Source organism: Arachis ipaensis, chromosome B5 (assembly GCF_059453495.1).
Source record: "Arachis ipaensis isolate K30076 ecotype BB chromosome B5, ASM5945349v1, whole genome shotgun sequence".
NCBI lineage: Eukaryota > Viridiplantae > Streptophyta > Magnoliopsida > Fabales > Fabaceae > Arachis > Arachis ipaensis.
Genome location: NC_142440.1, coordinates 48,487,674 through 48,499,142, shown reverse-complemented (window position 1 = coordinate 48,499,142; position 11,469 = coordinate 48,487,674). Strand labels below are relative to the sequence as shown.

The 11,469-nt window shown below is 38.9% G+C and overlaps 1 non-coding gene across 1 annotated transcript; it reads left to right on the top strand.

Moving 5' to 3' along the window:
* The first annotated feature begins 11,014 nt into the window (after window positions 1-11,014).
* Window positions 11,015-11,122, top strand: LOC148564107 (small nucleolar RNA R71). Its single transcript, XR_015884947.1, has one exon. It is a non-coding gene; the product is annotated as a small nucleolar RNA R71 (small nucleolar RNA).
* The last annotated feature ends 347 nt before the right edge of the window (window positions 11,123-11,469 follow it).

The window sequence follows — 11,469 nt, the reverse complement described above, 5'->3', positions numbered from 1 at the left end:
CTCAGGTCCCTCAATTTTAGCCAGAAAATACCTGAAATCACAGAAAAGCACACAAACTCATAGTAAAGTCCAGAAATTTGATTTTTATTTAAAAACTAACAAAAATATAATAAAAACTAACAAAAACATACTAAAACTACCTAAAAATAGTGCCAAAAAGCGTATAAATTATCCGCTCATCATAACACCAAACTTAAATTGTTACTTGTCCCCAAGCAACTAAAAACAAAGTAAGATAAAAGAAGAGAATATACAATAAATTCCGAAAATATCTATGAAGATCAGTCTTAATTAGATGAGTTGGGCTCTTAGCTTTTTGCTTCTGAACAGTTTTGGCATCTCACTTCATCCTTTGAAGTTCAGAATGATTGATATCTATAGGAACTCAGAATTCAGATAGTGTTATTGATTCTCCTAGTTCAGTATGTTGATTCTTGAACACAGTTACTTTATGAGTCTTGGCCGTGACCCTAAGCATTTTGTTTTCCAGTATTACCACCGGATACATAGATGCCACAGACACATAACTGGGTGAACCTTTTCAGATTGTGACTCAGCTTTGCTAGAGTCCCCAATAGAGGTGTCCAGAGCTCTTAAGCACACTCTTTTTGCTTTGGACCACGACTTTAACCGCTCAGTTTCAAGCTTTTCACTTGACACCTTCACGCCACAAGCACATGGTTAGGGACAGCTTGGTTTAGCCGCTTAGGCCAGGATTCTATTCCTTTGGGCCCTCCTATCCATTAGTGCTCAAAGCCTTGGATCCTTTTTCTACCCTTGCCTTTTGATTTTAAGGGCTATTGACTTTTTCTGCTTGCTTTTTCTTTTTCCTTCTTTTTCATTTATTTTTTTATTTTATTTTTTATTTTTTATTTTTTTTCGCAAGCTTTTGTATTCACTGCTTTTTCTTGCTTCAAGAATCAATTTTATAATTTTTCAGATTATCAATAACATTTCTCCTTTTTCATTATTCTTTTAAGAGCTAACAAATTTAACATTCATAAAGAACAAATTCAAAAATATGCACTGTTCAAACATTCATTCAGAAAACAAAAAGCATTGCCACCACATCAAAATATTTTAACTAATTTCAAGATAGAATTCGAAATCATGTACTTCTTGTTCTTTCGCAATTAAAAACATTTTTCATTTAAGAGAGGTGATGGATTCATAGGACATTCGTAGCTTTAAGGCATAGACACTAGTGATCATGTAATAAGACACAAACATAAATAAAACATAAAGCATAATTTTCAAAAAACAGAAAAATAAGAATAAGGAAATTAAAGAACGGGTCCACCTTAGTGATGGTGGCTTGTTCTTCCTCTTGAAGATCTTATGGAGTGCTTGAGCTCCTCTATGTCTCTTTCTTGCCTTTGTTGCTCCTCCCTCATGGCTCTTGGTCTTCTCTAATTTTATGAAGGAGGATGGAATGCTCTTGGTGCTCCACCCTTAGTTGTCCCATGTTGGAACTTAATTCTCCTAGGGAGGTGTTAATTTGCTCCCAATGGAAGTGCATCCCTTGAGGCATCTTAGGGATTTCATGATGAGGAATTTCCTCATGCTCTTGTTGAGGTCCATGAGTGGGCTCTCTTGCTTGCTCCATCCTTTTCTTAATGATGGGCTTGTCCTCATCAATAAGGATGTCTTCCTCTATGTCAATTCCAGCTGAATTGCAGAGGTGACAAATGAGATGAGGGAAGGCTAACCCTGCCAAAGTAGAGGACTTGTCCGCCACCTTGTAGAGTTCTAGGGATATAACCTCATGAACTTCTACTTCCTCTCCATCCATGATGCTATGGATCAAGATAGCCCGATCTATAGTAACTTCTGACCGGTTGCTAGTGGGAATGATTGAGCGTTGGATGAACTCCAACCATCCCCTAGCCACTAGCTTGAGGTCAAGCCTTCTTAGTTGAACCGGCTTCCCTCTTGAATCTCTCTTCCATTGAGCGCCTTCCACACAAATTTCCATATGGACTTGGTCCAACCTTTGATCAAAGTTGACCCTTCTAGTGTAGGGGCGTGTATCTCCTTGCATCATTGGCAAGTTGAATACCACCTTACATTTTCCGGACTGAAATCTAAGTATTTCTTCCGGATCATTGTAAGCCAATTCTTTGGGTACGGGTTCACACTTTGATCATGGTTTTTTGGTGATCCATGCATTAGCATAGAACTCTTGAACCATTAAGATCCCGACTTGTTGAATGGGGTTGGTAAGAATTTCCCAACCTCTTCTTCGAAACTCATGTCGGATCTCCGGATATTCGCTCTTTTTGAGCTTGAAAGGGACCTCAGGGATCACCTTCTTCTTGGCCATAAATTCATAGAAGTGGCCTTGATGGATCTTTGAGATGAATCTCTCCATCTCCCATGACTCGGAGGTGGAAGCAATTGCCTTCCCTTTCCTCTTTCTAGAGGTTTCTCCGGCCTTAGGTGCCATAAATGGTTATGGAAAAACAAAAAGCGATGCTTTTACCACACGAAACATAGAAGGTTTGCTCGTCCTCGAGCAAAAGAAGAAAGAAGGGAGTAGAAGAAGAAGAAAATGGAGGATATGGAGAGGTGGGAGTGATTCGGCCAAGGGGGAAAGAAGTGTTTATGATGTGTGAAAATGAAGGAGGGATGAGGGGTTTATATAGGAGTGGAGAGAGGGGTAGGGTTCGTGTATTAGGGGTTGGGTTTGGATGGGAAAGTATATGAATTTGAATTGTGAGGTGGGTGAGGTTTTTGGGGAAGAGTGGGTGGAGGTGATTGGTGAAGAGGTGATGGGGAAGAGAAATGGAGGTGATTGGTGAGGGGTATTTGGAAAAGGGTGTTATGGAAAGGTGTGAAGAAGAGAGAGAAAGAGAGTTGAGGTAGGTGGGGATTCTGTGGGGTCCACAGATCCTGAGGTGTCAAGGATTTCTCATTCCTGTACCATGTTGGCGTGTAAACGCCCCTCGGAGTGCCAATTCTAGCGTTAAACGCCAGGTTACTGCCCATTTCTGGCGTTTAACACTAGCTTTTCTTCCTTTTCTGGCGTTTAAATGCCAGTCTGGTGCCCTTTTCTGGCGTTAAACGCTAGTCTGGTACCCTTTTATGCCGTTAAACGCCCAGAATGGTGCCAGATTGGGTGTTTAACGCCCATTCTGCTACCTTTACTGGCGTTTAAACGCCAGTAAGCTCCTTCTCTAGGGTGTGCTGTTTTTAATGTTGTTTTTGATTTTGCTTTGATTTTTGCAATTGTTTTTGTGGATCCACATGATCATCAACCTAAGGAAAACATAAAATAACAATGGAAATTTAACATAGATAAGTAAAAATTGGGTTGCCTCCCAACAATCGCTTCTTTAATGTCACTAGCTTGACAGTGGGCTCTCATGGAGCCTCACAGATACTCAGAGCATGATGATGGCCTCCCAACACCAAACTTAGAGTTTGAATGTAGGGGCTCTGTTTGACTCTGCATTGAGAGAAGCTTGTCATGTTTCTTCTCCAGGTGTACAGAAGGAGAGTCTTTAGCTTTAAACACAAGGGAGTCCTCATTCACTTGAAGGACCAATTTTCCTCTGTCAACATCAATCACGACTTTTGCTGTGGCTAAGAAGGGTCTGCCAAGGATGATGGATTCATCCTTACTCTTTCCAGTGTCCAGGGTTATGAAGTCAACAGGGATGTAAAGGCCTTCAACCTTTACCAAGACATCCTCTACAAGTCCATAAGCCTATTTCTTTGAATTATCTGCCATCTCTAGTGAGATTCATGCAGCTTGCACCTCAAGGATCCCTAGTTTCTCCATTACAGAGAGGGGCATGAGGTTTACACTTGACCCAAGGTCACACAGAGCCTTCTCAAAGGTCATGGTGCCTATGGTACAAGGTATTAAGCACTTTCGAGGATCCAGTTTTGTCTGAGGTAATGTCTGCCTAATCAAGTCATTCAGTTCATTGGTGAGCAAAGGGGGTTCATCCTCCCGATTCTCATTACCAAATAACTTGGCATTCATCTTTATGATTGCTCCAAGTTATTTAGCAACTTGCTCTTCAGCAATGTTTTCATCCTCTTCAGAGGAAGAATACTCATCAGAACTCATGAATGGCAATAGTAAGTTTAGTGGAATCTCTATGGTCTCTGTATGAGCCTCAGATTTCTCTGGTTCCTCATTAGGGAACTCCTTGGAGGCCAGTTGACGTCCATTGAGGTCTTCCTCACTGGAAATCACTGCCTCTTCCTCCTCTCCAGGTTCGGCCATGTTGGACTTGTTTATGGCCTTGCATTCTCTTTTTGGATTCTCTTCTGTATTACTTGGGAGAGTACTAGGAGAGAGTTAAATAACTTTCTTACTCAGCTGACCCACTTGTGCCTCCAAATTTCTAATGGAGGATCTTGTTTCATTCATAAAACTTAGTATGGTCTTAGATAGATCAGAGACTATGGTTGCTAAGCTAGAGAGACTCTGCTCAGAATTCTTTGTCTGTTGCTGAGAAGATGATGGAAAAGGCTTGCTATTGCTAAACCTATTTCTTCCGCCATTATTATTGTTGAAACCTTGTTGATGCTTCTGTTGGTCCTTCCATGAGAGATTTGGATGATTTCTCTATGAAGGATTATAGGTGTTTCCATAGGATTCTCCCATGTAATTCACCTCTTCCATTGCAGGGATCTCATGAATGTAAGCTTCTTCTTTAGAAGATGCTTCTTTATTACTGCTGGATGCAGCTTGCATTCTAATCAGACTCTGAAAAATCATATTGACTTGCTGAGTCAATATTTTATTCTGAGCCAATATGGCATTCAGAGTATCAATCTCCAGAACTCCTTTCTTCTGAGTTGCCCCACTATTCATAGGATTCCTTTCAGAAGTGTACATGAATTGGTTATTTGCAACCATTTCAATGAGTTCCTGGGCTTCTTCAGGCGTCTTCTTCAGATGAAGAAATCCTCCAGCAGAGTTGTCCAATGACATCTTGGACAGTTCAGACAGACCATCATAGAATATGCATATGATGCTCCATTCTGAAAGCATGCCAGAAAGACACCTTCTCATCAACTGCTTGTATCTTTCCCAAGATTCATAGAGGGATTCACCTTTCTTCTGTCTAAAGGTCTGGACTTTCACTCTAAGCTTACTCAATTTTTGAGGTGGAAAGAACTTTGCCAAGAATGCATTGACTAGTTTTTCCCAAGAGTTCAGGCTTTCTTCAGGTTGTGAGTCCAACCATGTCCTAGCTCTGTCTCTTATAGCAAAGGGGAAAGCATAAGTCTGTAGACCTCAGGATTAACCCCATTGGTTTTAACAGTATCACAGATTTGTAAAAATTCAGCCAAAAACTGATGAGGATCTTCCAATGGAAGTCCATGAAACTTGCAATTCTGTTGCATTAGAGAAACTAATTGAGGCTTAAGCTCAAAGCTGTTTGCTCCAATTGTAGGAATTGAGATGCTCCTTCCACAGAAGTTAGAAGAGGGTGCAATAAAGTCACCAAGCATCTTCCTTGCATCTCCACCATTGTTGTTGGGTTTGCCCATGTCTTCTTCTTTTTCAAAAAATTCTGTCAGGTCCTCTCCAGAGTGTTGTGCTTTAGCTTCTCTTAGCTTCCTCTTCAAGGTCCTTTTAGGTTCCAGATCAGCTTCAACAAGAATGTTCTTATCCTTTCTCCTACTCATATGAAAAAGAAGAGAACAAAAAAGAATAGGAATCCTCTATGTCACAGTATAGAGATTCCTTGAGGTGTCAGAGGAAAACAGGAATAGAGGGATGAGGTAGGTAGATAAGAATTCGAACATATGAAGAAGAAGAGAGAGTCCAAATTGCTACTTGAGGAGTAGTGTTAGTCCTTAAATAGAAATAGATGAGAGAGGGAATTTTCGAAAATTTTTAAAAGAAAAATAAAATTAAAATTTAAAATAATTAGTTAATTAAAAAGAATTTTGAAAAATGGTTAATGGTTTTCGAAAATTAAAAGTGAGAAAGTTGTTGGGTGATTTTGAAAAATATTTTGAAATTAGTAATTAAAAAGATATAATTAAAAATTATTTTGATAAAGATGTGGTTAAGAAAATATGATTGAGAAGATATGATTGGAATTTTAAAAGGATGTGATTTGAAAAAGATATGATTTTAAAAAAAATATGATTGAAAAACAATTTGAAAAGATTTGATTTTTAAAATTGATGACTTGACTAACAAGGAATTTAAAAAATATGATTCTAAAATTCAAATATTGAACTTTTCTTAACAAGGAAGTAACAAACTTGAAATTTTTGAATCAAATCATTGATTGATAGTCACGATTTTCGAAAATAGTGAGAGAAAAATGGAAGACGATTTGATTTTGAAAAAGATATGATTGATAAGAGAGGATATGAAAAAGATAAGATTTTGAAAAATTAGTTTTAAAACTTGCAAAATTGAAAAAGATTTGAATTGAAAACAAAATTACCTCCTTGATGCTATCTTGGCGTTAAACCCCCAGAATGGTATCCATTCTGGCATTTAATGCCCAAAATACTACCCTTTTGGGCGTTTAACGCCCAGCCAGGTACCTTGGCTGGCGTTTAAACGCCAGTTTTCCTTCCTCACTAGGCATTTTGAACGCCCAGCTTTTTCTCTGTAATTCCTTTGCTGTATGTTCTGAATCTTCAATTCTCTGTATTATTGACTTGAAAAGACATAATTTTGAAAATTTTTTTGAATTTTTAATGATGAGAGAGAACAACAATAAATTGGAACTAATCATAAAAAAAACTAAGATCGAATAAACAATGCATGCAAGACACCAAACTTAGAAATTTTCATATTAGAGACACTAACAAATTGAGAATGCACATGAGAAACAAAAAAAGACACTAAACAAGAGAATTTAAAGATTAGACCCAATAAAATCATCAAGAACAACTTGAAGATCAATGAAGAACAAAACTCAAATGCATGGATTTTCGAAAAATTAAAGAAAAAATCAAAATATGCAATTGACACCAAACTTAAAATTTGACACTAGACTCAAACAAGAAACATAACATTTTTGGTTTTTATGGTTTTATAAATTTTTTGTAATTTTTTGAAAATTATTTGGAAAAAGAAAAATAAGGATTTCAAAATTTTTAATAAGAATTCCAGGAATCATGCAATGTTAGTCTAAAAATCTGGTCCAGGAATTAGACATGGCTTACTAGCCAGCCAAGCTTTCAATGAAAGCTTCGGTCCAAAACACTAGACATGGCCAATGGCCAGCCAAGCTTTAGCAGATTATTACATTCAACAGCAAGATTGATAGAAATCAACAAGCTCTTGTGATGATATGTTGAAACCTCGGTCCAGAAGATTAGACATGGCTTCACAGCCAGCCAGACTTCAACAGATCATCATGAAACTCTAGAATTCATTCTTAAAAATTCTGAAGAAATTTTTTTTCGAAAATAAATAAAAATTAAAAGATATAAACAAAAAATTAAAGTACCTAATCTGAGCAACAAGATGAACCGTCAGTTGTCCAAACTCGAACAATCCCCGGCAACGGCGCCAAAAACTTGGTACGCCAGAATCCTGGTTGTTCATTCCCTGGATATAGTGCCAAAAACTTGGTGTGGGAGAATGTGATCTCAAGACTTCTTCACAATTCCGTGTAGCTGACCAGCAAGTGCACTGGGTCATCCAAGTAATACCTTACGTGAGTAAGGGTCGATCCCACGGAGATTGTCGGCTTGAAGCAAGCTATGGTCATCCTTGTAAATCTCAGTCAGGTGGATTCAAATGGTTATGAAGTTTTGATAATTAAAATATAAATAAAATAGAAAATAAGATAGGAATACTTATGTAATTCATTGGTGGGATTTCAGATAAGTGTATGCAAATGCTTGTTGCTTCTGAACCTCTGCTTTCCTACTGCCTTCTTCCAATCATTCATACTCCTTTCCATGGCAAGCTGTATATTGGGGGATCACCGTTGTCAATGGCTACCGTCTGTCCTCTCAGTGAAAATGGTCCAAATGCACTGTCACCGCACGGCTAATCATCTGTCGATTCTCACTCATGTTGGAATACGATCCATTGATCGTTTTGCGTCTGTCACTATGCCCAATACTCACGAGTTTTAAGCTCGTCACAGTCATCCCATCCCAGATCCTACTCGGAATACCACAGACAAGGTTTAGACTTTCCGGATCTCAAGAATGCTGCCAATTGATTCTAGCTTATACCACGAAGACTCTGATCTCACGGAATGGGAGGCTCTGTTGTCAGGAGAGGTAACCATATGTTGTGAACCAGGAGGCTAAGAGATATGCATTCAAGCTCGTTTTCATGTAGAACGGAAGTGGTTGTCAGGCACGCGTTCATAAGTGAGAATGGTGATGAGTGTCACATAATCATCACATTCATCATGTTAAAGTGCGAATGGATATCTTAGAATAAGAATAAGCTTGAATTGAATAGAAAAACAGTAGTGATTGCATTAATTCATGAAGAACAGCAGAGCTCTACACCTTAATCTTTGGGGTGTAGAAACTCCACCGTAGAAAATACATAAGTGAAAGGTCTAGGCATGGCCGTGAGGCCAGCCTCCATGGTCTAAGGACTAAACGTCCAGAGATTTTTTCAAATACAATAGTAAAAGGTCCTATTTATAATGAACTAGTAACCTAGAGTTTACAGAAATGAATAAATGATGCAGAAATCCACTTCCAGGGCCCACTTGGTGTGTGCTTGGGCTGAGCATTGTAGCATTTTCGTTCTTGGGCTGTTCCTGGAGTTAAACGCCAGCTTTTGTGCCAGTTTGGGTGTTTTACGCCAGAAATTTTAGGCTGAATTTGAACGCCGATTTGGGCCACCAAATCTCGGGCAAAGTATGGACTGTTATATATTGTTGGAAAGCCCAGAATGTCTACTTTCCAACGCAATTAAGAGCGTGCCAATTGGGATTCTGCAACTCCAGAAAATCCACTTCGAGTGCAGGGAGATCAGAATCCAACAGCATTTGCAGTCCTTTTTCAGCCTCTGAATCTGATTTTTGCTCAGGTCCCTCAATTTCAGCCAGAAAATACCTGAAATCTCAGAAAAACACACAAACTCATAGTATAGTCTAGAAATGTGATTTTTATTTAAAAACTAATAAAAATATAATAAAAATAACTAAAACATACTAAAAACTACCTAAAAATAGTGCCAAAAAGCGTATAAATTATCCGCTCATCACCTGTCCTCCAGGGTGTGCTATTTTTAATGCTGTTTTTCATTCTGTTTTTATTTTTCATTTGTTTTTGTGACTTTACATGATCATCAACCTAAAGAAAACATAAAATAACATTGGAAAATAAATAAATATAATAAAATATCATTGGGTTACCTCCCAACAAGCGCTTCTTTAATGTCAATAGCTTGACAGTGAGCTCTTAGAGAGCTTCACAGAGACTCAGAGCTTGATGTTGGCCTCCCAACACCAAACTTATAAGTTGAGTGTGGGGGCTCTGTTTGACTCTGTATTAACAGAAGCCTTTCATGCTTCCTCTCCATGGTTACAGAAGAAGATCCTTGAGCCTTAAACACAAGGTAGTCCTCATTCAATTGAAGAACTAGCTCTCCTCTGTCCACATCAATCATAGCTTTTGCTGTGGCTAGGAAGGGTCTTCCGAGGATGATGGATTCATCCTTATCCTTCCCAGTGTCTAGGATTATGAAGTCAGCAGGGATGTAATAGCCTTTAACCTTCACTAAGACATCCTCTACAAGTCCATAAGCCTGTTTCCTTGAATTTTCTGCCATCTCTATTGAGATTCTTGCAGCTTACACCTCAAAGATCCCTAGTTTCTCCATTACAGAGAGGGGCATGAGGTTTATACTTGAACCAAGGTCACACAGAGCCTTTTCAAAGGTCATGGTGCCTATAGTACAAGGTATTAAGAACTTTCCAGGATGCTGTTTCTTCTGAGGTAATTTTAGTTGAACCAGATCATTTAGTTCATTGATGAGCAATGGAGGTTCATCCTCCCAAGTCTCATTACCAAATAACTTGGCATTCAGCTTCATGATTGCTCCTAGATATTGAGCAACTTGCTCTTCAATAATATCTTCATCCTCTTCAGAGGAAAAATACTCATCAGAGCTCATGAATGGCAACAGTAAGTTTAGTGGAATCTCTATGGTCTCTATATGAGCCTCAGATTCCTTTGGTTCCTCATTAGAGAACTCCTTGGAGGCCAGTGGACGTCCATTGAGGTCTTCCTCACTGGAAATCACTACCTTTCCCTCCTCTACAGGTTTGGTCATGTTGGACGTGTAGATGGCCTTGCACTCTCTCTTTGGATTCTCTTTTATATTGCTTGAGAGAGTACTAGGAGGGAGTTCAGTAACTCTTTTACTCAGCTGACCTACTTGTGCCTCCAAATTTCTAATGGAGGACCTTGCTTTAGTCATGAAACTGAGAGTGGTCTTAGATAGATCAGATACTACAATTGTTAAGTCAGAGTGGCTCTACTTAGAATTTTCTGTCTGTTGCTGAGAAGATGATGGAAAAGGTTTGCTATTTCCAAACCTATCTCTTCCACCATTATTATTGAAGCCTTGATTCGGCTTCTGTTGATCCTTCCATGAGAAATTTGGATGATTCCTCCATGAAGGATTATAGGTGTTTCCATAGGATTTTCCCATGTAATTCACCTATTCTATTCCAGGATTCTCAGGATCATAAGCTTCTTCTTCAGAGGAAGCTTCCTTAGTGCTTCCTGATGCAGCTTGCATTCCAGATAGACTTTGAAAAATCATATTGACTTGCTGAGTCAATATTTTGTTCTGAGCCAATATGGCATTCAGAGTATCAATCTCTAGAACTCCTTTCTTCTGAGTTGTCCCATTATTCACAGGATTCCTTTCAGAAGTGTACATGAAATGGTTATTTGCAACCATTTCAATGAGTTCCTGGGCTTCTGCAGGCGTCTTCTTCAGATGAAGAGATCCTACAGCAGAGTGGTCTAGTGACATCTTGGACAATTCAGACAGACCATCATAGACTATACATATGATGCTCCATTCTGAAAGCATGTCAGAAGGACACCTTCTGATCAATTGCTTGTATCTTTCCCAAGCTTCATAGAGGGATTCACCTTCCTTCTGTCTGAAGGTTTGGACTTTCACTCTAAGCTTGCTCAATTTTTAAGGTGGAAAGAATTTGGCCAAGAAATCATTTACCAACTTTTCCCAAGAGTTTAGGCTATCTTTAGGTTGTGAGTCCAACCATGTCCTAGCTCTATCTCTTACAGCAAAGGGAAAAAGCATAAGTCTGTAGACCTCAGGATTAACCCCATTGGTCTTAACAGTGTCACAGATTTGCAAGAATTCAGCTAAGAACTGATGAGGATCTTCCAATGGAAGTCCATGAAACTTGCAATTCTGCTGCATCAGAGAAACTAATTGAGGCTTAAGCTCAAAGTTGTTTGCTCCAATCGCAGGAATTGAGATGCTCCTTCCATAGAAGTCAGAAGAGGGTGCAA